The sequence below is a fragment of the Argiope bruennichi genome, chromosome 4, assembly GCF_947563725.1.
Source record: "Argiope bruennichi chromosome 4, qqArgBrue1.1, whole genome shotgun sequence".
NCBI lineage: Eukaryota > Metazoa > Arthropoda > Arachnida > Araneae > Araneidae > Argiope > Argiope bruennichi.
Genome location: NC_079154.1, coordinates 134,060,519 through 134,087,788, shown reverse-complemented (window position 1 = coordinate 134,087,788; position 27,270 = coordinate 134,060,519). Strand labels below are relative to the sequence as shown.

Sequence of the window (27,270 nt, the reverse complement as noted above, 5' to 3'; positions counted from 1 at the left end):
ATGGGGGGGGGGGAGCAGAAATATTCGTTATTGGCTTCGAAAAATTCAGTTTTGCTCTTTTGCTAATTTCGCAAAATTGAAATTGGAAATGTTGCTTGTAAAGAGAAGATTTATTACGATTCAACATCTGGTACTCAAACTACAAGAACCTTTTCCTATAATCACAAAGTAAGTTCAAACTAGAGTCAGCTGATGATGTCGATATCGAAATTGGCACTCCATAGCACAAACTCTTACACGACATGACATTTCACCCAGAACATCCCATTCGATGTGCATCAAAATTACGTACGTATCTGATCTCAGCCAGAATCAACATCTTGGCTTCGAACAGAGACATTTCAATCTTAAACTCAATTTCCATCCACAAATTACTAACTACAGTATTCGATTCGACTGGAATGGTGTATATCAATTGGGGAGGGGGGGGGGTAAAGGAAACCCTAGACAGAATTACTTGCTTCAAAAACGTAGAGCTAAGTATTGCATTGTGTGAAATTAGACGTTTGCTTGCCTTCTGTTAATGTAAATTTGAATCTTGTATAACTGTGCCATTTGGCGAGAAAAAAAAGAGATTTTTTTTTTTTTTTTCTTATTTGTTAAAAGGAAGTCGAAGTGATGATATGTGGTGATTGACCAGCAGCGGGATTGTTCCTCCATGATGTTTTCCTAGCAGTTTTGCTCGTATTATTTACCGATTTCGAATTACTTGCTTTGTACTTATATTTGTAAGTCTTAGTGATGCGTGTACACTCAAAATAAAAACAATTAAAAAAAATAAAAACTAAAGGAGGCACACAGGTGTTCTCCTGTGAATCAAGAGGCCGCAGTAGCCAAGTGGTGAAGTCACAGCTTCGGGATTGAAGGGCCCCACTGAAAAGCCGCCCCATCAGTGGGTCTTCAAAACCATCGAGCCATATGTCTTTTCACTGGTGTGGTGCGGAAGTTTTGGGAGGGAGTGTCGGTTAAGGTGTTGTCCTCTTCATTTGACCAAGGCTCAAAATTACAAAGTTCGTTCCAAAGTATCCCTAATGTTGCTTTTAAACAGAATGAATCAAACTCTAAGACAAGACATTACACCTGCCAATCAAGACATTGCACCTGTTTTCATTCATATTCTGATTAAACGGCGACAGACCAATTATCACACAGTTGATTATGCATCTGAGGATCTAGTACTCATCATCCAGCAGCTATATTATCTAGAACCTATAAGCATTGCGGGCATAGATTTGAAAATTTGTGAGTAATAAAAGTTGCAATTCAAAATAACTCTTCAATTTTTAATTTACATATATATATGATAGCATCTGTACTAAACTGAATACTACTTAATTCAATCCAACACGTAATAAAATATATTTTATTTCGCCATAATGAATGTGTTTTTGTCACCATAATGAATGTATTGTGTTATTTATCTTCTTATTAATTTAAAAATATTCAAAAATAATAGCTGTTAAGTCAATAAAAACTAATGACATTTACCGAGATTTGTAGTATTTTTCTCCTTTAATCCTAAAGCTTTTTGTCATATAATTTCATTACCCACATTGACTCAATATTTAGTTGCTTATTGAAATAGAATTTGATGAAACGTCTAAGAATTTTTTAGGGATATTTCGTTTTAGGAAATCAGAATCTAATTTCTTTTTTTAGCATTATGTACACATGTTTCCTCAAATCATTTAAGAAATGTATCCCAAAGAGAAATCAACGAATACAAATAATGTTAAATTGTCTTAATTTAACATTTTTGGCAGTTGAACCAGAAATAATATTAAACTAGAACTTTTATATTTTTATGGGTTTTGCAGCATTAACAACATATTTATATTTTTTATTTATATAAAATTATATAATTATATATTTGATTTTTTTGTGATATTGATAATAAAGTTATTAGAAAATAATATAATCTAACATCTATTTAACCCCTCGGCATATGAATTTACTTTCTAATTAGATGACAGATTCTATTATTTGGGACATTTATTATTATTATTTAAATTCCTATTATAATATAAGGACATTTGAGATACTGAAGCGTTTTTAAGTAACTTTTGAATTTCAAATTATTTAATACTTTGAAGATTTAAGATTTAAAAAAAAAATCAATAATTTGATATGAGAGTCAAACTTGTTTATTGTATGCGAAGAGGTTAAAGCAAATATTTCACTGAAGAGAAAAAAGAAAGAAAAAAAAATCACTGGGATAATTAACAATATGGTTTACATAAGTAAATCATTAATTATCGTTTTTAATATCCTGTGCTTGAAGGACCCGAGGAACTCTCTCGGGTCCTCTTTTAAAAGGATCATGTAATTTTGTCTCCAATGTTTTCAATTATATTAGATCTATTTACATTCCATATTCTATGTTACACTGAATTTATCGACTAAGTTTCAAACCAAGCCCTACACAGAAAATCCGATGGAAACGACTTGTAAAATGGACACTCATCGTCATTTATATTTCGACACTTATGTATGCAGATATCAGTCTTATTTTTAAACAATTCAGACATTTAAGTGCCATTCTGTGTCAGTGGGTCATCCAAGGGACATCACAAGGGTGAACTTGATCACACTGGTCAGTCGCGGTCATCTGTCATCCGTTTCCTCGATAAGAAAATTTGAAGAAAATTTCGGAAATTAGGTTGTTAGGACCGGTCAGAACGAGTTCGATGGGAAAATTCATTTCCTGTCATCTCCGATCATTCCCTCCGTTGTCCGATTAGATAAAAGCTTGTGGTCATCTTAGATAACACCCAAGAAATTATTTTGATTTGATGCACTCTGCCAGAAATACAACTGATCTGGGATTAATAATCTCTGACTAAACAAAGACGAGTTTTGTTTCGACATCGAGGTAATTCTCCGAATGTCGATGAATAAAATTCCGATGCCAAAACTGAAAGGATAAACTTAACACTTTTCCTCTCTCTTTGTTTTGATAAATAACATGCTGAGATGAAAGATTTCTCGCAATAATTTCCCATAGCAGAACATCTGTATCATGTTAAATCAGCCTAAATGAGATAATTGATTTTTTTAAGCTTTTCAAGATTCAAGGAATAATTGAAACGTAATTTCACACTTCTCTATATAAGGCAAATTAAACTACGGATTTTCGATAATGGGATTTCGGGCAAAAAATTTTAGATCACAAAAACATCGAGTCGTTTACTATTTTAAATACTACTACTAATAAATAAATAAATAAAATCCTAGTTTAAATGGGATTTTAGATTAAGATAGAATTTTTTGGCATTTCAAAGCAGTTGGTAAAAAAGGGAGGAAATGATATGCCTTTGATTTATAATATATACAATTATAATTTTTTTTTATTTATTTTTATTTATTTATTTATTTTGATATCTTCGAAATTATGAGGGTATCGTAACATCCTGACTACATTTGTTACTGACATTTGTATGAAACAGTATAATGAAGCCATTTCCTTTGTTTAACTATAAGAGATTTTAGATAAATTTTGATATGTATTATTAAAAATTCTAAATCCTAATTCAAAATTTTTATATTATATATCCGTACCTAAGGAGAAACATCCATAAACATAAATCGGAGGAATTATGAAATTTATAGTTAAATGTAGAATAATACAAATGGATATAAAAGTAGTAAATTCATTTTTAAGGTATCAAATGTCTAAGTATTGAACGAGGTGTTCATTTAGAGGATGAAGTGATTTATTTCGTAATTATGTCATTAATTTTAGAATTTATTATTTTGACATTGAAATAGAAATATTTTTGTTTGCACTTTCATATAAATCTATTTCTTAAAATATGTATATGTTTGGAGTAAGTTTACACTTTCGACCCTTATTATGACCCTTAAGTGAACAGAAATAATTTTTTACAAGATGACTAAAATATATTGAAATTGAAATCTTTTTCTTTACACCAAGCACTTAAAATTCTCAGAAGAAAATCAATTAATCAGAAGATAATCAATAAAATTCTCAGAAGAAAATAAACATCTAGATTAAATATTGAGATAAGAAAAAGGTAGATAATTTATTAGGCAATGTGATTTTAAAATTTCATTACAACAACATCAACAGAAAAAAAAAAAAAAAAACTGGTGTTGCAAAACAACTTGCCGAGGTCGTTTTACTTGCAATTTAATCGACGTGTTTTCTTTTTGTTGAAGACAAATTTCGTAAACGCTCTTGAAAAAAATCTAGTTTTTTTATTTGTGCAAAATTTCACTTTTTATACATTTATAATTTTCTTCATATTTAACATGTTAACCTAATTAAATAAATTATCTCATTTATATTGCTAGAGTTCCTAGAAGAATTATTTAAAATATGGAAACTAATTATTTATTTTAATTTAGACAGTAGAAAACTATACAATCAGGCAAAACACTTCCTTTCATTGTTAATAAAATAACTATTAATTACAGAACCCAATAAATAAAATGAAGCACTATTTCATTATTTAAACGTTTTTAATGTCGTTGGTCGATAATCACTGGATTCGTTGCCTTTTTCAAGTTATTACGTACAATAAATTGATCTAGATTAGAAATTTCTTCATAACACTCTATAGATAACGTTTTATAGATTTTGAATGTTCTGGAAAACTTAAATGAATGGATGAAGTTTAAATAAACCATCTATATTTGAAGCATCCTTTTCAACACTGTGATGAAAGAATCGTTTTTTGTTTGTTTTTGTTTTTGTTTTTATTGTGACAATTTATGCCTTATGTCACAACGTATTATCAAGAAATCATGATAAAATAAAGAGTTGATATAAGCCTCTTTCTGGAATTTTCAAAAATATTCTAGATTAAAGAAATTCTCACCGCTATTTATTTCTAAAATACTATTCTCGGTTTACTGATTTATCTATTTAACGTTGTCATGTTTTGGGACGGATTAGATTACAACTATTGTGAAACAAAGACGAACACCGACTTTCGAACTTCCATGCCACACCAACGACACAACAAAAATGCTTCACCACACCTCCTAGGGATGAATTAAATTTTTACCATCCCCACATAAACTGCGGCTCTTTGTTGAATTGATTTCGAATCTACGCTCCTCTTATTAGAAGGCCAAGATGAGTCCTCTTGACGAGTTTGAAAACTGCGGGTCAATGAAAAATAAATTATGGCCTTCTGTAACTTTGATATAATTATATAATTAGACAATTTCCCAATAATGTTATGAAAAATTATTGATGAAAGGAGATTTTTATTTGTATTTAACCAAAAAAAATCATTTTAAAGAAACAAAAGTCTTAACACCACATTATACGAACAACCATAAGTGTAAGGGCAAAATGCCTATGCATTTCATCGACTTTTATATCATTGAAAAGTTATTCCTTTTCTGTCTGATTCCTCTCCTGCTCAACTAAAAGAATGCTGCTTCTATTTTCATTCTCTAGGTATCTAATCTTTAATGCTTGTGTTTCTACATTAATATAAAAATAACATAGTACGAGACAAATATTCAGAAAGTCACTATAAAAAAAATCGAAAAAAGCACCGTAAATTCTAACTTAGATTTAAGATATGTTCTAGAAGCTCCGTTCTTTGACCCGGAATGTAAACGTGTTGAAGTCTTCTTCCTGAACTCGAATCCCGGAATTTTGCCAATGAAACTGGGGAGTCTCTGCCCATGACCGAGTGACTAACGTTCTTGACAGTTGAACGAAAGGGTTAAAAGAAGCATGTGCACCTTGCATCTTATTTCAGGGGGTTCAAGATACTGCATTCGTTGAGTGACTGAACTCGTCTCGTTTCAGTTCCCTTCTGTCCTACATCAAACAAGCAACAAAGAACGTTTCCCCCTCTTTTTTTCTTTTCTCTCTTTGGAATGTTTCATTCATTCATTTGGCGAACTTGATCCATAAACCAATCCCAAAGAAATGAGAGGGATTTCTTTTTAAAATTTTTTTTAAAGTTAAGTTCTTAATGCCTTACTTATTCTGTAATTTAGTTTTTTGTGGTTCAAGATTTTACTCTCCATTCTCAAGAGGGGAAAAAATGGTTTTATCTGTTCAATGAGCCATTCTAAAACTAGACGACATGTTATGAGGACGGTATAGATGATTACTGCGCGCATTAGACTTTGAAGTAACAACATATTCTTTGTTTCTTCCATATCCATGTTAAATATGACGAGCGATGTAAAGAAATATATTATGCCAAGAACTTTGCAATCTCGAGCTGCAGTTGAAATAACAGGAAAAGGGATAAGATCTGCTGCTCTGATTTCTAAGCTTCTGTCTTACCTATTATGAAGTCATCTAACTGAAAACAGTTTTAACATGTACAGAGCTCCGTCACATTTTTTGTAAAATATTTCAAAACTCGATCATCTGCGGTAGTCTAGCAAAATTCTATTCAGCGAAATCATACATTTAAGCGAGTTAAAATTATTTTAAATGAATTAATAACAACAACTTCAATGTAATATTCCGGAAACGAAAATAAATACACCAAGAAGACTATAAAATAGTAGAAACTTCTTTTCACATCAATGAATCTAACAAATTACTGTACTTGTGATGAGAAACTCAAATTCTTCAATGACATTGCAAATAACGTTCATTAAATCCAGATAAACTGGCATACTCGCTCAAAGTTCACAACAGTTCCGTCATATGAGCTGATTTTTTTAACTCCTTGACATAGAAATTTACTTCATTTTCTAATTACATGATTAATCCTATTCACGACAATTATTCTTATTTTAATCCCAATAATAATACAAAGGCATTGGAAATAATGATGCGATTTTAAGTGATTTTTACACTTTAAATTATTTAATAGTTAAAAATTCAGTCATTCGAAGCGCGAGTCAGACTCGTCATTGTATGCGAATGGGATTAAGTTCCATCTTTTCCCATAATAAGTAAATTCCGAGTCTGACGCCCTGGCTACCGAGCCTCTACAGTATGTAGATGAGTGTTGTTTCTCCTTTCACTATCCTTCAGCAGTATTCGACACTCGATATAAAAATTGGTTTCACTTTTTGAATTTGTTACATCGCAATTCAGTCTTTTTTTTAATTTTAAAATATAACTTTAAAACTTTGAAAACATCGCAATCAAATTATTTGAGAATCAACATTTGATTTATATTTATGCACATTGCACCTATTAAAGAAATCATTACAGAATGAATATTTTATTAAATTCTGATAGATTACCATTATCTACCAGAATAACAGCACCAAAATGTAAGCTTTAATTATTCAAATATTATCTGTGTAAGTAATATTTATTAGTTCAAAAGTAAACAGACTGAACTTAGAAGTATCTTTACTTAAAATTATACAATCAGAGTCTCATTTAGATGTTCAATTTTTTAATATCAGAAGGGGGGGGGTATTCGAATCAATGCTTTATCTAAGTTTTTAAAAACTTGCTGCGATTTTCATTATTCCCTTTTAAGATACATGATAAATTCTTCAGAAAACTTTCTTTTATCAATAATTAATTAAATGATTCTTTCTCGAAAAATTAATATGGCTTAGAAACATTCCTAATAAACTAAAATAGAACTCGAATCAAATTTGGTTTTAATCTCTTAACTATTTTTAACCATAAAATAATTAAACCTTTATTAGTTTATTTATTTCAACGCATGAAAGAATACAAAAGGCACCGGATATTTCTGAGTGTTAGAGCTCATTTAGTTTTTTGAATTCATTGCATCCTTCAGTATCAGCTCGATATAAATATAGATGATTAACTATTCATTTAGAATGACCCATCTAAATATAATACAAATTTAAATTCAAACATTTTATTTATCAATATTACAATGCAAAAAAAAAAAAAAAATCTTACCTCGTAATACAATTCTTTGAAAATAATAACGGTTCCAGCGGGAAACCCGAGAGATTCGTGTTTTAAAGGACAGCAATAGATTTTTCATTGTCTGCGCTTTTGGCAAAAACAAAGGAGTTGACGTTTTGATGGCAGAAGTACAGCAGCAACAAAGACGATACGTTTTTATCCAGAACACTCGATATAGTTTTAGCCCCCTCCTCCAAATTTTTTAATAAAGGACAAATATTTTTTATTTGACCCCTAAATTACGCCGGAGAGCTCTATAGATAATCAGGAATAACAATCACCGTTTGTGCAAAATCATTTTCGATTTTCACTCTATGAAATGTCCTAAACAGGTTGGCAATATTTCTATAGAAATTTAAATATTAAATACAAAGTAATCGTTTTTAAAATCTAAATGAAACACCTGTTTGCTTGAATAATTAAAATGTAATGAATAACTCTTAATTAAAATATTGAAACAATGAAAATAATAATAGATTGATACTCTACTTTTTACGGAATTTGAAAAACATTTATTTAAAACTATCCAATGATGGAATGTTTGGAAATCCTCAAATCGAGTTTAATGCAGAATTAGTAACTATGTTGTAAAACATATACACTGGAAATGAAAACATATGAAACTTGATTTATTGATTCGATTCATGATCCATTTTAAACAACGCTAAGCTTTTGGAGAATGAAGCTCAAAATATTGAATTGAAGTAGATGACGAGAACAATTTTAGAGGAGGTAACCCTTAACTTCTATACGGGTAGCAATAAGATAGTAACCACACTTGATTCCGATAGATTTACTATGTATCAAACCTGTTTACTGAGTGGATCTGTAGAAATTTGGTGTCTAAGCCACGATTCTCCTATTCTGAGACGAAGATTCAACTCAAAGTAGGGTTCACACGAGGCCAAATATTGCGGGCAAGAATATTTCAGGAAAATCATGTGACCGGAATGGGACAATGGCAAATAGTGGTCCCGATGAGATAACCATTTGTCATTGTCCCTTTGGTGTCACGTGATGTTCCTGAAGTAGGCATGGCTTCTTTTGGAAATAAAGTTTTTTTTTAGTTTATTTTAATTATTAAAGTCCCGTTTTTAAAAGCAATACCAGGGCTATTTTGGGGCGGACCTCGTAATTTTGTATCGCGGTCAGATGACGTGGACGACGCCTGAGCTGGCACCTCCCTCTTCAAACTTCCACACTACACCAGCGGATGACGTTTGGCCCCGACGGATGTAACGTGCACCAGACGCACTTACACGAGGGGCTCTTGGGTGGAATCGTGTCTCGAACCTGAAATCCTCCGGTTCTGAATCTGGGACCTTACCACCAGGCTACCGCGACCGTTAGAAATAAAGTTGATAGTTCATACCTTGTTAGAAAAATGTCTCAGCAACAATTTCTTAGTCATTTATGCTATTTCTTCTTCCAAGTTATCAAATGAAACTGCTTTCAACAGTTTACAGTGGTCTCAGTTCAAATTTAATGTAGGAAAAGATTTGTGTTAAGTGTCCTTTTATGAGAGAAGATGAATTTCCAACACTAATCACAGCTGTGGTGTAGTAGTAACTCATCGAAACGAGTAAATAAATCTTTTAATCTAGTTGTTATGGCACAAAATAAAAAAAAAAAAATGGTATTTTTTTCTTTGGTTTTAATAATTGAGTATATTCGTAACTTAAAATTTTAGGGATCATTTAATACTAAATGCTAGTAAATATTGAAATCTGGTTCACCGAATTTCCAATAAGAGTTATAACAAGAGGTTATCAACAACTTGGATGCGATAACTGGCAACTACTGGAGCCTTTGCAACTAACTGTTATTTGCCATAGTATCTCAACTAAATCAAGTTTCAGAAAGCGTTTCTACTAAAGATCCGTCAGCAAATGAAACTAGAGGCGGCGAAATCTGTATTTTTAGATCAGTTGACCTCTCATAGGTGTATTACAGAGTTTGGAATGAAGAAGCTCAGCTGAAATACCGCTCTTCATATCATATCTATTCAAAATTCCTTGCTTTGCTTTGAAATAGCTTAAAAATAACTAAAAATATTGAAAACATTTCAAACTTGACGATCTTGAGGGGAGGGGGTCTAGCTGAGAATATATAATTCTGCACAGAAAAAAATATTTCTAGTAATATATTTAATAAGAATTACGCCTAACAATTAAGCCGCTTGTGCCTCGATTTGAATCGAGAACAATCATCTTTTAATCATAACAGTTTAGAACCTTTATTACCGTGTTGCTGATAATGTTGTTTTAACTACATTTTTTTAAATATAATTTAACTTAGATTTAAATTGTTCAAATCCTAATTCACGACAAAAACAAGAAGGAAAACAAAAGCAAAAAGGGAAGGGAAAGGTCTGCGAAGTGGGCAAATGGCAATCGAGCATAATGTATTTTCGCTCCCAGTCATGATCAGTGATTCAATAAACATAAGTGGCACTTGGTATTATTTTTTCACCCCCTCATCATATTAGGTTTTAAAAAGCTACATGAAAGCACTAAAATGTTGTCTAGAAAACGCCCCTTAATTAAGTAAATCAGAGAGTATTTATTCTCCTCGTCTCTCTACCGTTAGTACACTTCCACCCTGTATCCAGGGTATTTCACCGATTAGAATCAATAGGATCATGTTAATAAAATCTTGGGAACAACGAAGGCAGAGAAAAATAAAAGAATGGAGAAAAATGCTGATAAAAAAAGTTCCAATATCAAAACTGTTATTAACCTAAACGTAAGGAGAAAATCCCGCTCATATCAATAAGATAAAGAAATGATTCATATAAAGAAAATTTTTCATTTACTCCTTCTTCCCTTCCAACCCTCCATTGTCATCTTTTCCCTCTCACTTATTCTCGAGGTCTCACGTGCTAGCTAGTCTAGTGACCCATAATAACGTAATCTCCCATCCTACTTTACAGCAGGTAAAGGACAGGGAAATTATGCGAGCTCACGTGCAAGTCTTATTAGAGGAAGGGGGGGGGGAGAGGAGAAAGACCTGTTGTTAGACTGGTATAGCTTTACTTTTCTTCGTTTTAATATTCAGGGGTTAAAGAAAACCGGCAGTCTGACAGATTTTCTTTTTCTCCACCGTGAGTATGCTCTCTGAATACTAAACAGTCTGGAGATCTACCTTTCTCGAATATTCCCATTCCTCTCCATCACTTGTTAGAGGAAGCTGATTTATGTCGGCTCTACGAGTTTCGCTTCCTGAAGCTTAGTGGACATTTATACTCTGAAGATGAAGCAGATAGGCGAAAGAAAGTTATCCGGTTTAAATTACAAAACTATAAAACAAATTTGAATTCCTTTTTTTTTTACAATAAATTATTTTCAGACATGTTTTGACAAATAAAAGCTAAAAATATTTGTTCATATGAAACACTCACACGAGATTTTTTGTGTGTTCGATGTAGTATAAACTAACGGAATAACACAAAAAAATATTTCTTTTGGCTATTCATAAGCTGGTGGCGCCATCTAGATTTAGAAAACAGACTTGTCGTTTACAAAACTTCCAACATAGATTTATTTAAAAGTAGATTGAAATGGAAACTTAAAAAAGAATTGCAAAAAATTATCTGAAATGAAACTGATTACTCTTTTTTAGTTCAATGGCAAAAAAGTTAACTAATATGCTCTAAATTGTTGAAAGCCCCTTTAAAGGAGGATAGTTCAGATTATTATTATTTTTTCTAATCAATGGAGTAATTTTTATTTGAAGATGATAAAGATGCCACATGTCAAAGCAATTCATGTTTTGGCATAGAAACGTTAGATGTTTTAAGTTATATTCGAGTATAAGCAAATACATTAATATATATTTACTCCTTGATGAAGGCTAAGGAAGTATAGAACCACTGATATTCCTCTGGCACTAAAGGCAGAATGAATTCCTTACAGTTGGCAAATAAAAGCTAAAATACATACAGAAGTAAACAATCAAATAGTAAATTTTGGTGCGTTTGGCGCCCCCATTTCAAACGAAGTGTTTATAAGACACATTTGTAGACAAAAATAAAAGCCCCGCGAAAGCAGGAGCATGCATTCTACTGACATATATTTTATAAAAGAAAAACGACGATTTTTTTTTTTCTTCCACCCTCCACTGACTTTTGCATTTGTGTGTTAAGAAAGGACCCGCAATTATCCAAATAGCAGAAACGAGTGACATTCCGGATTTAGACCAAGCAATTAAAGTTCTACAAATATTATTCGAAAAGTGTGTTTTCTTATTCAAAAGTATCATTAATTACGGTAATACGCGAAAGGATTTCGCAGATTTGCAAAACACACAGCAAAATAAACTTATTACTGTATTTAAATATTAAAGAGCTTAACAGTTTTTAAGTTTTCAATAAAAAAAGTTTAAAGTTTTCAATAAAGAATTATATTGCAGTTTATAATTTGTAGGGCGGTTTTTAAATATTTGAGGTTTATTCTAAGTCATTTAGCATGATCACGATGAACCACCGCAATTTGAAGCGAGCTCAAATTGCTGATCGTCGGAGACAGACCGGCGACGTTTTGTCTTTCCTTCCTACAATGGAGTAACTAATCCTGTAAAAGTACCCAGCTTTATTCTTTCGATCAGGATGCGCATTTCGTTGAAAATAATTTGCATCTGCCGTGACAGCATTAATTTATTTTGTTGTATTGGAAAGCACCCAAAATATTTAATAGTTTTCATAATTAATTTTTTTTCCCAAATGCAAATTAAATTTATTTATTCTGTAATTTCAATTTTACATTATCTTTGCAAAAAAAAAAAAAAAAAAAAAACAACAGTTAATTAAAATATAGAAAAACGCGTCTAGTTCTGTCAATAAATATATGCTTCGGATCAGTCCTGTGGATTTCAGACGAAATTAACATTAAAATATTTATATTCGAGAAAACGAGATCAAGTCGAAAATAATTCGTTTTGTTTCTGACCGACCTAGAAAATCAGAGGGAGTTGTTTCCACAAAACTTTCTCTTCTAATAAAGGTGAATTTGTGTTTTAGATGCGGTTTTCGCCAACTGAACGAAACCAAAATTTGAGACAAAACTCCAATTGCAGTCACAGAAACACGTACCAAATTTGACGTATTTACATCATTGCGTTTCTGATTTATCGCGTTTAAATGCTTCTGAAAATACAGACTGACAGACGTTCAATGCTCTTCGGATTTTGCTCAAAATTGGACAGGAGTCTACATCATAAATGTTAAATCTGAGTACCGAATTTTATCTATCTATCTCTCTTCGTATTGTAGCTATTATATTATTAATTTATATTCGAACAGCCAGGCATACTTTCTCAGAACGGATTTTGCTCAAAATTTGATAGAATTCTACACATTTGGGGTATATACCAATTTTTATCTATCTAGCTCAAAGCGTTAAATTTGTCTCAGACATGCAGAAGGACAGATATTTTTTAAAAATGTGTTTTTTGAACTCGGGGTGATCTAAAACGCGGAGATTCGTCACAATCTCGAGTTCGAATTTTTCACGATTATACTATTTTTCTCTACAGTTCATACAAGTAAAAGAACAATGGGTAAAAAGGCAAAGGAGAATTAAAGCAAAGGATATTAGAAATACCTTATTTAAAATGTACTTTAGAAAAGACTGAGATAAATTTACACAACCTGCACTCAGAAGACTGAAAACGTTCGAATAAAATTTTATTTAGTCTAGCATAAAGTGCCAAAAGAAAATAAGACGTAACGTTCTGTCATCAAGTCCTCACAGTAGCGAAATCGTGGCTATTTTATTAAGTTCATTTTCGCACATAGCCAGCTTGTGCATCATTTCCTTCCTGCTTCTCATTTCACTTCACCACTTAAGTATACCGCAAGTTTTGAATGAAGGCTCATCTCTAATGTCTAATGAAAACTTCTAATGAATAAGCAGGAAGTCGACACAATAATTTAGAAATAATGCTGTTTCTTACTTTTTTTTATCTTGCCTTATATACAGGACGACTTAAATCTCAATTGAAATTTTAGCCTTCTGAATTCACAGTTGCTTTAATGCACAATTAGACTTTTTATTATTTTCTTTACAACGCTGCTTTGTTATAAAGAAGAGACACGAGCACCAGATTTCTTTTCCTCTTTAATGAGGAGAAACCTCGACTTCGACTATTCCTTCCTTCGGTTTAATCAGGATTTTTTATGAATTACTAACTATTATTTCATATTGATTTTTTAAATCTCAAATTATATAAGAGGAATTTTTATTACATAGCAATAAAAGAATATTAATTTAGCTTGAGATGCAAAATGAAGAACTGAAAGATAAAGAGGTACCGTGTACGCGCAGCCGTGATATCGAAAGTTATTTACTAGACAATAAAACAAAAAAACAACATTTTATTGGCAGCAACAAATTTTTCATATGAATTATCAGAAATACTTGCATTATTTAAAAATTTTAAAACTTAAATTTTAGGAATAAGAAGAGTGAATTCCAGAAATTTACATAAAATGAAAATCGAACTTAAAGAAGGGAGCTGAAAAAAAAAATCTGGCAAGCAAATTATAAAAATAAAAAATAAAATTTTTTAAAAATGCGCCAATGCTTCATAGACATAGCAAATCTTGTTATGACGAATCACATTATTCAAGATAACTACTTTTATTTAATCAATTTTCTTTTATTTTTCAAAAGCAAAATAAATAAATTATTTCAATGGCGATGTTTAAGGCGTAAGCCACCTCCATACCTCCTGAGTGTGCATTCTAAAATTAACAACCGGTGCCACAAGAAGTTTTCTAACTCCTTTTCTATTTATATGTTTAAACTGGATCACAGCACTAAAAGAAATATGGATACTACCGATTCCACTTCCTGGATACAACGTATACAGCTAACTTTCGTTACAACGATTAAGTCAAAGTGTTTATATAAATGAAAGTTTAAAAAAAGTTGAAATACATTGCTACAACCGTAGAGAGTTTTCATGGAAAAATTGCGACAAAATGTGATAACTTTCACTTTCAGACTTATGACTGATGCTCAATTTCATATGGCAGTCATAAAAAATTAGAAAAAAACAAAAAAAAACGTGTTTCTGAGCCCGATTGGCAAGTTAAAAGTGGGAGGTAACGTTTAAACGAAAATAGTAGTTGGAGGATTTTCTGCGCATAGTAAGTGCGTTGAAATAAAGTGTTCAATTTAATTAAGATATGTCTTTATATATCATATTATTATTATAAATCATTACATAAATTTTAAAAAAATTAAACTGATTTATTTAAAATTAAATAGGAAATTTATGAAACAAATTCACTGTCAGTATAGAATTAAAATGCAATAATCAAAACACTACATCAAATACCAGAATTTTTTTTAAATATAAAAAGAAAAGTTTAACTTTAATATACAATAAAAAATTACAGCATATCAAATAGTTTTAATATTGAAAAATATCCGCCACTATTGATTTCTTGCATTTAACAAGTACTAATCCAAAAATGCCATCTCATTCTTTTCTTAATTTTTCCAATTCTTTTTCAGCTACTTTTAGATCAAATTTGCAAATGTATTTAGTTTAGTTTCAAATTCTTTCATTTTTCTGGAATTGCTTTATTATTCTAAACGTGTTCTAGCATTAAAAATGCAAGAAAGAATCAAAACTCCGAACAGTGCAGACTTTTCGTGCTCTAGAAACTAATGAATTGTGATAATGAAATGCATTATTAATATTATTCCTAGATTCTCATAGAAATATTTTTATTAAATTACAAAGTTCACAATTACCACTAATTAAGAATAGAACAAGAAAAGTTACTGAAATATTTCATTTTCAATTGTGCAATTCATTTCCTATATCTTTACAGTAAAAATTCATAAAATGCGCGAAATCTCTTATTGGTTGATACAATTTACACGCGTGCGCAAACGTTTGTGAAATGCCACAACGGCACTCAATGCAGTTTCGTCAAAAACAAATGAGAAAAGCCAAATTCTAACATACAAGCACGCGCGCGCACACAAAAACTAGATAAAGAGGTATTTTAAAATAGAAAAATAAATATTTAATTTCTTATTAAACAATACTTCAAAATAAAAACGTTCCAAAGCGTTCACCTAAAATAATTGACACGATTCGATGATTTCGAAAGAGACAAAAAAAAAAAGAACATTTTACACTTCATTGAATATTTTATCAAAATTGCTCATAAAGAAAAAAACATTAATTATATTCAGGAATTTTTCATTTTGTTCAAAAGATAAACCATTTCTACTTTGGAAACACGATTATTAATCGAAATACAACAAAATAACTTGACAATGAAAATGAAAATTTATTCAAATAATATATTTCTCGTAAAATTTTAAGAATGAAACAATTACTATTAAAGAGAATATTAAAATGTGAAATGCTAGAGTAAATGAACTTCACAACTACCTTTCAAGAATATTTTCGATTACGACTAAAAAGTAAAGACTGCAAAAAGTAGAATGCAAGAACGTAGATTGTCTTTGTAATAAATAACACAGGATGGACATGTAAAAATCCGTAGTATTAAAAAAAACAAATAAAACTTTTCAAGGCAAAATTCTCTATTCACTTAAATCAGAAGAATGCTGTGGTTCAAAAAATTTAAACTAAATTAAATTACTGAAGTAGATCTTTCGAACTGCCATTTTATTATAATAATTTTTTATAAAACGTAAAAATATATTACACTTTAAAAAATTATCAGTTTTTTGCTAGAAAAGGAATTAAAAAATACTTCTTATACGAATCCTATCATCGAACACTGGTATAAAATAACACAACACTGATAGACACATAAAACCGAAAATTTGTGCTCTTTAGAAAATGTTTTTGCTTCAAACAACTTTTTTTTTTAAATGCGCGACTGATTATTTAGAAAATCTTGGCTATCATTTTAAGATTAAAAAAATTAAGTTTTATAGTTTTAATACTATTCCTTGATAAATGGATTTCATATTTAAAGTTTTTATTAAAAAAAAAAAAAACTCTCTAAAAAAAGAGGAATTATTTTTAAGAAACTTACTTGCTTTGCAGTTCGTAAATACTGTTGCCTGTATTTTATCCCACAAAATATTCGTGAGTAAAATTGTCCACCAGCAATTATTAGCAAAATGCACAAAGATATTAAAAGGGGTAAAAGTTAAAAGAATAAGTGTCCGAAAATTACTACCGGTCACTGCACTGGAAAATCAAGTAGTCCGCCACTTGCAAATCGCCCGTTCTTTAATATAATTCTGCGCTGAACAGCGCCATCTAGCGGTTAAAATCTAAATGCTGTTGTTTATTTGCTCTCGCTGCTCCGAAACGTTCATTCTTCCTTTCTCTTCATTTTTATTGTTTTTTTGTTCTTGCTCGTGTTAAGATTAGATGAAGGAAAGAATGATCTATGTTCGATGGGGACGATTCATTTTGCCATTCTACCAGAAAAATGATTGTTAATTCTTTTTTTTAGATTTTTCTTTTTCTGAGCGACTGGACAAGAGGAAAATATTCTCATAAAGTGACATCTTACTACGACAAAATCCTCTGCAGGAAGGAAATAGAAATCGCTTGAAATGTCTGCTTTAATACGCATTTCAGCCTCATTTGAGCAGGAGTTTTGATGGTAGATTGCAACATGATCTAGATATAGATGAATAACTTTATTTAAATAATCTGAATGGAAATAGAAAAAATAAATAATTATATATGTATATATACTCTCTAATGAGTAATTATTTGGAAAGATTTAAGATTTTCAAATATTTAAATAGACTCATTAGGATAATTAGAGAAGTAATAACTATTTAATTTTATCTAACACAAAGCATTTAAGGAAAATCAATTTACCTCATGTAATATCTTACCAATAATTATAAAGACAGCTATTTAAAAAATATATAAAAAAATTATGTCAGCAATTACTCAGGAATTGTCTTTGACCATTCACTAGTTTTGAGCAGAAATTTTTTAAAATATCTGCGATAAGAATTGGTAGTTAAGCTTGATAATAAGCATTGCTAAAGGATTTTATTTTTTAGATTTTATATGAATCCAATGCGGCTAGTTTCGAATAAAATGAATAATTTCGAAAAGAAAAAAAAAGAATATAAAAATAAGTTTAATCTTACATTTGAATTAAGGTACGTGTTCTTAAAAATTCTAATCGATCTGTAATAAATAATGGAAACATTTCAGTTTCGTTCTATTTATGCAATGGTCATATTCTGTGGAAGAGGTCTTATAGCTTAGAAATAATGCTTAATACATCCAGTTAACAAAATTGAGAACCAAACATTCAATCAATTTAAACTATTAATTCACTTACCGAAACGGAAACACGCTTTCTTTAGAATTATATGTCTGAAGTGTCTATCCAAACAAGTGCATATTTGCACAAAGCTGTAGAGAAATTTCTTTTTAGCAATTTCAATTATTTTAATAACATGAAAATAAATCATTACAATAATTCTTTTATCTAAGCTTTGAATGAAAATAAAAACGAGTGAGAACAAGGAATTTTCTTTTAGTTTGTAGTCGAACTGCACTTCCCAGCTGTTAAAGCTTAGTATATAAGATATGAAGACAGCTTACCTGCAAATGAATATGCATTTAGTCGTTATTTATTGCGGATAAAGTAGTTAGAAAATGAGCATGGATTAAGTTGTCATTTAGTATGAGCCCATAATGCTTTGTTGAAATACAGTGTGATATTGCTTATGTACGAATATAGCTTGCCTAATAGGTCGAATGAAATTAGATCAATACAGATAATCAGTTTTCTACGGTTGAGTTCTTTATAGTCTTTATCATACTCTGGATAGAATCCCTGCAGTATTTATATTGGTTGGACGTTGATTTTTGTTAAAAATAAACAAATAAATAAATCGACATAATTTTATATTGCCCAGCATAAGGTCGTTAATAATTCTCTACGAAAGAAAAAAAAACTGCGTATTACTTTTTATACTATGTAATGAATCGTTGGTGCTGCTTGGAAGCTTTTTTTTGGTTTCCAATAGCATTTGACCTTGCGTAAATCATTATGAATGTAGATGTTCCAAATTTTTCTAATTGTCAGGCTCAATTTCTAATCAAGTGTTTTTCCAGAAATTTGTTTTTGATGAAGTGCTCTTATTCACTTTTAGGCGCATGGATTAAGAAATTCCGAAGGGTTACTCTTAATTGAAATATACGTTACGAGCCTCAATTATTTTTGAAAATATTCTTTTTTAATTAGTGACGATACATTATTTTGCATTAAATTGTTGAATAATTTCTTTTCAAGCCTCTTTGACTTTTGAGAAAAATAAATAAATAAAATAAAATAAAGTTTTTTTTTTAATAATTTTCATTTCTGTATTTTAATATTTCTTCTTTTCAATTTTGTTCCACCTGAAATGGGTTTTATTTGGTTTTGTATCTTAATGTTTTTCCCTGATATTTTATTTTAGTAGCTTGGTTTTTTTTCCCTAACACAATGTCAAAATTATTGTAAAATCCACTTATTTTTGCTTAGTTTTATTATTATTTGTGGGCATTTGTTACATGCTATACCATTATATCTATTATATTTTCTATATTGCTGTATATTTCCAAATTTATCTAATTAAAAAAATTTTAAAGATTCTGATTTTTTTTTCGCTTCCAGAATTTTTACACTCGCGACAATATTTTAAATTTTCTTTTTAGTACATCATCTGAAGATCTCAAATCAAAAACTCGAACTGGGTATTGACTAAATAAGTCATTCTGATTTATTGCAACTCACACTTAGAAAACAAAGCTGGGTTTTTCACTTAGTAAATAGAAAATTCTGTACTTCTAATCTGTATATGAAATGTATTTATATTAAAATGCAGCCATTTCTATATAATTGAGAATTTGCTTCAAAATCCGCACTTCAACACATACGATTTTAACTTCTTTTTTTCAGAGAGTCCATTTCAAATTTTTTGAATCCTAAATATTGTATTTTTAAATCTTTACAGTATTTTACGTTTTCTGAGATTCTGTTTTTTTTCATTTTTCATATAATTTTCAAAAGATCTCTTCGGGATTATTTTATTTGTAATCGAGACTATTTTTACTCTTCAAATTTTGTACATTTTCCTTTCAATTAATTCACGTCTTTTTTTTTTTTTTTTTTTTCTTAGAGTAAGAGAACTTACAAAATTATTAATAGTTTTTAAAATTTATTATAAATTTCAGTTAATTTAACTTTATAAATCCAAGTAGCACAAGCCAGTAAACTTTAACTTCAACTTCTAAATGTTATAATTTAACCACACGTGCAAATAACTATTCCATTCTGAAATCTATTTTGACCATCCGACAAAGTCTAAAGTTAGTTTGTTATATTTTTAGCTGCTTCTAAAGACGTAAAACAGTGTACGTAAATGTGAAGTCATGGTCCTTTATTACGAAAATGAATCCATAATAACATAAATGCATTAATAAACTCTGTTGTGAATCATGTCGTTACGGACGAATAAAGAATTTCCTTTCAGAATTTACAATGCATGGTGGGATTGCAGCAACGAAATTAAACATATATATATATAACCGACACGGAACGAACACCTGGAATTAGTAATAATGATTGACCTTGATTTAACAATTACCACAGTAAATGAAGATTATGTATCAATTAGTAATCTTGGCAGTGAAAAACATCCTCAGTGAGAAATAATGAATACTAATAAGAAATTTCCTAATAATGATTTATTATAATAATTTCGTATGAGTTCATTTGAAATAAATTATGAAAATGATAACTGCAATAAAAAGATCCATTTAAAAACCTAACGTTTTGCCTTTTTTTTTGGGGGGGGGGAGATTTCTGCATCGAAATTTTTGTAGATTTCTGTTACTCTGGAACTCTTCCGCAATGCTCGATTAGAATAATATTTCGCAATGAACGATTCCAGAATTTCTCATTTCTGCTGTAACAAGAAATCACTTTTATTTTTTATTTTCTTTCTCTCATCCCCCCCCCTCTCTTCACATGAAAAATAAATTGCGCTTTGAATGGCCAATTTTGCCATGCATTACGTGGCGCGATTCCCAATAACTGAATCCTCATAGATACTAAATACCAGAATATTCGAAATCTTTTTCAAAATTGTTTAGTTTTTATTATAATTTAAATAAACTCCTTTCACTGTAATTTGGAGAGAAGCAATTTATATGTAATAACACTACTCATGCAATTGCAATTTTATATTAAATCAATCATTGTATTAACTTCAGACTTTTCTATTTTTAAAGTGAAATTTCATAAAATTTTTTTTTAGCTGTGCATTCATAAATTGAAGATTACGTACTACAAATGGATGAAATGAAGAGTGATATCTGATTGTACTTTGTCTAGAGAAATAATTATCTAAGTGTAACGAAATAAACCATTTCAATCCCAAGAAATACCCTTCCCCATTCTTTTTCTTTTGCCAGTTGCACTTTTTAAAAACTAATTTTTGATATATCTGTTAGATATAAATTTATTGCTAAATAAACTCCGCGTTATTTATTTATTTATTTTTTTTTTTTGCGTATTACTTCAGAACTTTTTATCAATTCTATGAAATCGCATGCAACTATCTTTCATTAGTAATTTACAATTTTTTTTGCATAGAAATAAGAGTTCAAAAGATTCGATATTGTCCCCTGCTTATGCCAACATGAACCTTAGTCAAATTTAAATGATCAAAATTTTGAACTTCATCACAGGACTGTCCAGATAGCAAGAGGTCAAGTTGGGACACAATCAAAAATCGAAACTTCCCTGGTTGTCCAAAAGATGTTTTTCTAAGTGAAATGAAAAACTGAAAATAAAATCTGTGGATAGTTTTACTTTTGTATAAATGCCTGCTTTTTCTACTTTCCCTTATTCGTGTATATCATTTTAGAGAAAAGCGTTTAAAGATAAGTAAATAAAATTATTGTTTAATTTCATTTAAATTTTTATCATAAAAACAGAAATGAGCTAGGTAAAAAAGCTATTTGCTTCTTAACCTTAACATATTTTGTTTAATAATTATAACAATTTTAATTTTCTTTGGAATTTGAATTTGGTGTTTTTAATTTGTTAAATTTGGACTTTTTTTTAATTTTTAATTTTTTGAATTTGGAATACCAAATTAACCTTACCTTACCTTACCACTTTATTAAATTACCTAAATTACCTTAAACCACTTTATAATTTTTTTTAAACATTCCACTCATTTATTTACACATGCCGAATCAGTATGACGTCAGTTAATCCATAACGTAGCAATTTAAAATGTCCCTTTGTTTCGTGCAGTTATTTCTACAATAATTTTACTATCAATTGATTGAATTATTGTCTGTTTATTTATTGGGCTTGAAAAAATAAAATTGTGAACCTATTCAAATAGAGAGATTATCGTCTTGATATCGAGCCAAAAACAGTCTTCATTCATGCAAAATATTTCTTAAAAGTGCGAGAAATTTCAATAATAAAATTAAACGGATTATCTTGAACAATTTCAGTTTCAGAAACTATTGAGATATCGAACATGCTGTACAATTGTGATTGAAGTCGTTTTCTTCTCGTTGCAATATGTATTATTCACTTAACCATCCCCATTGATTCTAAGTGCAGAAAGATGTTGCACAAGTACATAGGACCAAAATACTTTACAGTCGCTTCAACCTCTTTATTTTATAAATGCTTGCCTTGGCTAAAGTTACCAACGTATTAATTTCCTCATATATTATCCAAATAAAAATAAAGTGCATATCCATTGTCATACAGATTTCGAGCAACAATAGCTGAGATAGGAGGTGGAAGTCATTAGGGCCGGTCACTACAGCTTACCAGGTCGTCTCATTTGAAAAGAGCTACCAACTTTTTAAAGGCTTGAACCGAAGTTCAACATTTATATCAGTTTCATTGGCACTGCTTTTCCCAATTCATTTTTGCCCTCTTTCCTGTGCATCTTAGAATGTAAAATAATATATATAAAAAGTTTTATTTTTAAAATTAAAAGCATGTATTTCTCTTATTTTAGATGCGTCTCTTAAACGATTAGATATTTCGAATTCATTTTGTATTTTTTCATATCTTCATACTTTTTTCTTTATTTTAATAAGGGAAGCTTTAAAAGTAGCCTAGATATCACTAAATTTGAGTTTTTCCATCCTGTACAACATTAACGCTTTTGCAAACAAACAAATAAAATTGACTGTATAATGTCTGTACCTGAATATGGAAGAGCCGTGTGGGTCCATTCATACAAACACAGGGACATATTTTCCATTTGAAACTACCTTTGGCATTTCCAGCGCAGGGGGAGGGGCAGCAAAAAAAACGGGGAGGGGGGAGCTCCTTCTCCACCCTTCCCAAGGCGGAGTTGGATTAGTGACTTCTTACAACCTTTGTAACTGCCGAAAATTATCTTGTCAGTTTGTCATTTCCTCCCTTCCTTCTCCTTCTTTGTCACCAGGTGGAATGTCTTTTGTGAATATCTGAATGGCCCACCTGTTGAAGTACATCCTCTCTACGCTGAAAGTGAAGATCTAGGTCTTTTGTGTTCTCGTTGGGTCGCTTTTAACTGCGTTGAGTACTTGGAAGTCTAACAAATAAAACGGAAACCATCCTCTTGGCGGCTAAATGAAAGCAAACTTTTTATTTTTTAATTCTTTTAATTTCAGGCGCAAAGCTTCATTCGATTGTTTTTTTATGAAATAGGGAATACTGCTTGTCAGCGCACTCGGTGGCCGTGTAATTCATATGTTTGCATGAAATACCGCGAATTTTAATGACACAAAAGAAAAACACAAATCCTCGCTGGGAAAATATTAAATAAAAACTATGCTAAAATCTAGCCGGGTTTAATTAGATATGAGATTTATAAGTACTTTGATTTAACTAAATGAATGTCATATAAATATTTCGATTAACAAATTATTTTTCCTCATTACAGCAGAATTAGAAAAGTATTTTTTAAGTCAAAATTGATTAATACTTAAATGAATGGACATTCAATGCTTTGTTCAATTTTCTAAAATATTTGACAATCAAGGCAGTCTTTTGAGGCATAAAAATATGCAAAAAGGAAGAAATACCATTCAGGCTATTCTCCATTTCATGGTGTGACATCTGCCCGACAATTTCAGAAACTATTTTTTGGATGAAATTATTATGATTATGAAATCAGGAACAAACTACCATTTTAGAGATTTCGAATTCTCAATCGAAAACTCAGTGTATATAAATTTCAATCCAAAAGTAAACCATTTGCAGTCCACTGTATGAAAGACCAATCTTAATACATTAATTAATAAAGGGAAAATTATTCAGTAGAATTTTTTCGTATTGTTTTACAAAAACAATTGCTGTATCCCAAAACGTTGCACCTGAGTATGAGTTGGCGCCTTATTTCATAACTGCAAACAGTTATTAATCACATTTTTAACTTACACACGTGTTTCAGGCATTTTATTTCAATTGCAGTAACCTGGCAACAGCATTCATTGAAAGCAATTCGGTAATTAAACCTCTAAATACCTAAAACTCTTTTGTTTCCTTTTTTTTTTATTTCTCTTTGTGCGTAATATTTTTAGCCAGTTGATAGATCTATAAAATATATTTTATCTAATAAATAAATAAATGAGACAAAATGAGATATTAAGCAGCATAAATGGCAACAAAATGGATAAACATCCGTTTCTTCGTTAATAGATATTATCCATTTTAAGGCTTTGAATGTGCCGTTGAAAAATTCCGATCCGCCAAGGTTTTTAATTGCACCATTCATTTTAGCTGTTAATCAGTTTCGCTATAATTACTTTTATTGCCTTATCTTCAAAACAGGTAATAAAATACAACATCATCATAAAAATCATAATAAAATTATGAGTAAACGAACGTGTATAAGTTAGCTGTGCTTTTGGGAAGAAAGAAAAAAAATATAATGGAATTATCGAAATTTTAGCTTACAGTTTAAGGAGAATAAGAGACATTCTTCGGTAAGAAACAAAAGCACATTTTATAAAAAAAAAGAAATGAAATAACTACAAAAAAAATATTTCAACTCTGAAAAATAATATTTAAAATAAGAAAATAAAGTACTTTTGTAAAGCCAATTTAAAAAAATGAAAAATCAGATGCCCGTAAAGCAACTGTTTCCAACTCTCTTTAACTTTGGGAAGTCTATTTTAAGCATTGATCGTGCATTATTTTCAGAGATTTTCACTGTTTTAAATATTATTTTAGTATCTTTTCTTGTTACCTTTATATATATATATTTACTTATTTAAAGGCTGTCATTTAATTTTCGTATTATATTCACAGAATATCTTGTTCTTTTCGTAGGGATGTGACATTTATTTGCGCATCAATGACCTTTTCTTTCAGGACCTTTTTTTTTCTATACATACATGAAGAATATACGAATAAGACAAAGTATAGAAATATATTTCAACCAATAAAGATAAATATAGGAAAAATAATACGAATCTATCTTTTTTTTTTCCGTATATATTTCCAGGGGGAAAAAAAAAGAAGAGAAATATTTTCTTAGAATCTGACTTCTTAAATTTTACATTTAGATTCAAAACGGTTGCTTCTTGATAGCATTAGTATTGTAATGTTGATATTCATATTAATAATCTTAACTGAAGATCTAAGAAATAATAAATTAATCTGCCCAAAGTTTATAGGTAAAATAAAGAAAGAATTTCTATAGCTGAAAGCGGCCGTTTAGTCTATGCAAAACATTCTTCGTCGGTTGAACAGAAAACAAAAGGAAATCATAATAATCCGACTCGAATTTCGTCCGTTATCATGGAGCGGAATGTTCATCATTATTCCGGATGTACGCACTGTTTTGTCCATTATCATAACAGATCCAGATAAAAAATAATGGCCGATATGGCTGAATTGTTCAGCAATGAAAAGATATTAATAACTATTAATATCCATTTTGAATGTTTAAAGAAATGTATGATAAATAGAAAATAATTTAAATTAATTGTTTAAAAATACCTCATTAAACTGCTTTGAGCCATTCCGCATTTTATTAATTGCTTTTTCTTTTCTTTTTTTGCTTACAACTATTTTTGTAGAGTAACATTTTTAGCAATAACAGCGATCGGACCATTAAGTTCATGAACTATTTTCACCCATCGCAAGTCAATTCTAACAGATTGCTCGTCACATTATTGATTGCCACGGCTATATGAGATGGCAAAGTAAGAGGCCTCGTTTTATGTTAAAAAGTAATAATAAATTAAAAAGCAAATACCTTTGTAAACTTATCGGATTGTGAATGGAGAGCCACGAAAGATCGCTTCCAAGGTTGGCCAGCTGGTTTTCTCTGCGATTCCGGTGAAGAGACGTGGAAGTGTTCACCAAAGTACAATCCTAAAAAGTATTTACGATTTTTGTGTTGATGTTCAATCTTTTATATGTACGGTGGTTTCTTGTGAGTGGTTCTGATTCTGACACAAGTCCCCGAAAACCTATAACGAGACAGCTACGTTCATCGGTTCTTCCTCATTGGACGTTCTCTTTCATGAATGGGCATTATTATAAGTTCAAAGGTCAAGGGGAGATAACAAGCCCCTGTCCGAGCGGGGAAGAGGAATTTTTAAACTCTTTTATTTACTGCACCCCATCGGGCATTGTTCACTTGCCAAAGTGATATATATTTTCTTTCTATTTTCTTCAGTGAGAGATAAATCTTTTCTAAAGTGGCTTACTGCTGAGGAAAGGGGTGGGAAATGTGAACCGATTGCTTTTCCAGGTAGTCACCAGTTGAACTGAACGAAATTATGAATGGCAAATGTAGATACTACAGTATTTAGTTGTCTATAATAAATGAATAAATTTATCATAGTTTTCGGTAAATTGTAAAATTTTATATGCATGAAATACTTTTCGAATCCTGTCGACTTTTTAATATGTAAGCATTATTTTATGTGAAGCAGAATGCAGTTTGAAGACAGTGAAGATACTTTTGATTTCGTGAAGTCGTTTTATTTCATTTTGAAGAAGCAAGCATATGTACAAGCGATGAGCACAGAAAAGGAATGAGGAAAAAGCTCTCGGACATTTTATCTCTGGTCTTATATAACCTGAGAAATTGATAGGGAAAATATTTCTTTACAGTGCTAATGTATTATGAGATTTCGATAGGGATTTTCGTTACACGAGTGGACAAGGTAGGGGAAACACAAGGAGATTTTTTAAAAAGAATTTGCCTCATCAGCGGTATTTTGTCTCTTCACGCGGAGTGTGGGAAAGTTAGTTTTAGCTGATTCAGCAGTTTAATAAAGCTTCTCTTGAATTAATTAAGTAGAGACAGTGGAATTGGATCACGAAATAAGAGAATATTTTAGAATGAAGTTACTATGGGCTAAATTAAGATAAAATCTTGAAAATTGATGAAATTTAAATGAGAGTT

General features: G+C 30.4%; 1 protein-coding gene across 2 annotated transcripts in view; it reads right to left on the bottom strand.

The window, feature by feature from the left end:
• The window catches only part of LOC129965490 (sodium- and chloride-dependent GABA transporter 2-like), a 49,537-nt gene extending 23,411 nt beyond the window's left edge, over positions 1 to 26,126 (bottom strand). The window contains exon 1 of one of the 2 annotated variants that reach the window (XM_056079422.1): positions 26,110 to 26,126. The gene's annotated coding sequence lies outside the window, so the exon portion shown is untranslated. Of the gene's footprint in view, positions 1 to 16,883; positions 17,064 to 26,109 lie in introns of those variants that run through there. The other variant, XM_056079421.1, reaches the window with a different exon arrangement.
• Between the last annotated feature and the right edge of the window lie 1,144 nt (positions 26,127 to 27,270).